Consider the following 3,109-nt stretch of genomic DNA (forward strand, 5'->3'; position numbering starts at 1 on the left):
CTTTCTTTCTTTCTTTTTTTTTTTTAATTTAGTTGTGGCAAAATACACATAACATAAAATTTTAAGTATACAGTTTTAAGTGTACTAAGTATACCATTGTAAGTATACTATTTTAAGTATACAGTTCAGTAGTGTTAAATACATTCACATTGTTGTGCAACCAACCCCCTCCTTTCTTAAAAAGTCCGTGTTTGTTTAGGTCTGATCCCAACTCCTGGTTCCAAGCTGGGCCCATTAGAGCATCCTATTGTACTATTTTAAGTATACAGTTCAGTAGTGTTAAATACATTCACATTGTTGTGCAACCAACCCCCTCCTTTCTTAAAAAGTCTGTGTTTGTTTAGGTCTGATCCCAACTCCTGGTTCCAAGCTGGGCCCATTAGAGCATCCTATTTTTCTAATCACAGTGATTGGCTTATAACAGGCACATCATGGAAACCAAGCCCATGAAAATCCAAGGATAGTTACTAGAACTAATGAGAAAGGGGCTTTCTCTTTCTGTTTCAGATACTAAACTGGTGGGAATTATACTTGAAGCCACAGGCAGCCACCTTTGCCACCAACTCCAGGACCTGTCTAATAATGAAGCCTACACAGAAGAAAGCAAAGCTGAGGAATGGAGACAGATGGATTCCTGGCAATGTTGTTTGAGCACCTGGATCCAGCCATGCCTGAAGCTATTACCTGCGAGCTTTTCAGTTACTTGAAACAATAAATCCTTTTTTTTTTTGCTAAAGCCAGTTTGAGTTTTTGTCATTTGCAACTAAAAGAAACCTAACTAACAGACCCCAGTTGTGTGTGAGGTTTTATAAGATCAATGTCCTTTTATCCTTCTCCTCACTTCTCTGAGCTTTTGGAAGTCATCACCTAACCTATGCCACAGCCCCTCCAAAATTGAGCACATGACATGTGTTCAATGATGAAGTTGAGAGGAATGGTTTTGGGGAGAAATTAGTATAATAAAAAAGTTCTACTAAAAGCAAAAAAAAAATTATAATATTTGTCACTGATGTGTTAAGACACACCAGTGAACATAGGTATCTGTATTACAGACAAGCATGTCCTGAGAAAGATCGTGTTTTTCAGCCCTGGGTGAAGGCCCACCCTCCCCTAACCAATGTGGCTAAAAGTGGACCTGAGCATGATGTGAGGCGCATTATCTGTCCCTACAAGAGTGGATTTTATACTTTGTGGTGGATGCACACCGCAGCCAAACGTAGGGGATAATCAGCACTAGCAGCACTCCTTTGAAAGAATCAAGAAGACCAGAGACACAGAGGTCAGCAAATTCCTAATGCAGACAGACCCCAGAGCAAAGACACCAGGAGCCTGCTCTCTGTTTGGGAAGTTTCCGCTCGTGGGTGATGGGCTTAAGGACCAAGTTTATGTGGGTTTTCATGAAGTTCCCATGGGGGCACGTATTAGATGAAAGCACCTTCTCCGTGAAGCTGGCTGGTTTTTTAACCAAAGGCAGGAGTTGAGGTGTTTTTTGCGGGTGTGTGTGTGAGGAAAATAAACAAGTTTCAGGGCTATAAATCCCAGCAAACCACCATCACCCATGGGAACAGCCTGTGGTTCGCAGCCAGTAGGTGAAAGGAGCACAGAAAATCATGGAGCGCCAGTTTCAGGACTCAATGGTTCTACCCTCCAGACCCCTCAGTCCCCCTGGAAGTGCACCACTCAGGACCAGCCCTGTCCCGAAGCTCCACTCTTAGAACCCTGCCTCAGCCTCCTCCAGTCCTAGCCACAATTGGGCACGTGTTCTCCCTCTTTCAGGGGGGAAGTGGAGCCTGCAGTCTACTCGGAGGGAAGCACAGAGCTATGGCTCCTTCTTTCTGTCCAGCTCCTGGGTACGTGGGCATATATGTTGAATCCTCCAGAATCTGGCCCACATGGCGAGGCCTTGAGGGTTATGGACCTACTCGGAGGGAAGCACAGAGCTATGGCTCCTTCTTTCTGTCCAGCTCCTGGGTACATGGGCATATATGTTGAATCCTCCAGAATCTGGCCCACATGGCGAGGCCTTGAGGGTTATGGAAGAGCACGGGGCAAGAAGTCAAAAGGGCCTGAGTTCTAGTCTCCCTCTGACACTTACGAGTGGACCCAAACAACAGAGCCTTATTGAATCTCCCATGGACAAACACTGTGGGGGAAGGAGCTGTATCCCTAGGGCCTTGAACATGTCTGGCACATGGAAGATATCCATATATATGTGTTGCTGTTAATGAGTCTCAGTGTCTTCATCCGTGAAACCGTGATTCGCAATCCACATTGTGGGGCAGGAAAGGAAAGCAGGCTGAGTGTTCACAGAGAAATCTCATTATATCCCATCACCTAGACTAGGGAGAGAGCATTATTGTTCCCATTTTACAGATGAGAAAACTGAGGCTCAGAAACGTTTACTGACCTGCTCACATTCTCCGGCAGAACCCGGAATCCAACCCACCTGATTCCGAAGCCCTCGCTGTTTCCACTACACCTCACCCCCTCTTTCAGCTCTAAGTGCTCCCGGAGGGAGGTATTTCCACCTACACCCAGAGCTGTAGCCCCCAAACCCTGCGCAGAGGCAGTGGAGTTTGAATGCAGCAAGCCACAACTTCCCTGTCAGCCCTGAGCTGTGGGCCACCGACGCTGTCCTCCTATCATGCAAAGTCACCGAGCTTGCCTACCTAGAGAAGGGCCCCGGCTGTCCCGCGCGGAGGCCCCCGCGCAGGAAATACTCACGGCTCCCGCAGGCCCAGGCGGCTCCGCGGAGCGCATCCTCTCCTGGGGCTCCGGCCTCCTCGAGAGCAGCCAAAGGCGGGCTCGGCGCCTCCTCTCTCTGGGGCATCAGATTATTTTAGCACTTGCGGAAGGAACAGACGGAAACTCAAGTCACATGGAGAGCGAGCTGCTCAGCGACTCAGCACTCAGGCTCACACAGGGCAGGTATCTCAGAGGGAACTGCAGCCACCGGTGGCGCGGGGGATGGGAGCGGGCCAGCGGGGGGCAGTGGCCCCTTTGAACACCTGCCGGGTTTAGTGGCCAAGACGGTGGGATTTTTAGGGCCGGCTCATGGCTCACTCGGGAGAGTGTGGTGCTGATAACACCAAGGCCACGGGTTCGGATC

General features: G+C 48.8%; 1 protein-coding gene across 1 annotated transcript in view; it reads right to left on the reverse strand.

The window, feature by feature from the left end:
* NRROS (negative regulator of reactive oxygen species) overlaps positions 1–2,799 on the reverse strand; it is a 34,315-nt gene extending 31,516 nt beyond the window's left edge. Inside the window, exon 1 of the mRNA XM_008567469.1 lies at positions 2,725–2,799. The gene's annotated coding sequence lies outside the window, so the exon portion shown is untranslated. The remainder of the gene's footprint in view (positions 1–2,724) is intronic.
* Between the last annotated feature and the right edge of the window lie 310 nt (positions 2,800–3,109).

Source organism: Galeopterus variegatus, unplaced genomic scaffold (genome assembly GCF_000696425.1).
Source record: "Galeopterus variegatus unplaced genomic scaffold, G_variegatus-3.0.2 Scaffold322, whole genome shotgun sequence".
Taxonomy (NCBI): domain Eukaryota; kingdom Metazoa; phylum Chordata; class Mammalia; order Dermoptera; family Cynocephalidae; genus Galeopterus; species Galeopterus variegatus.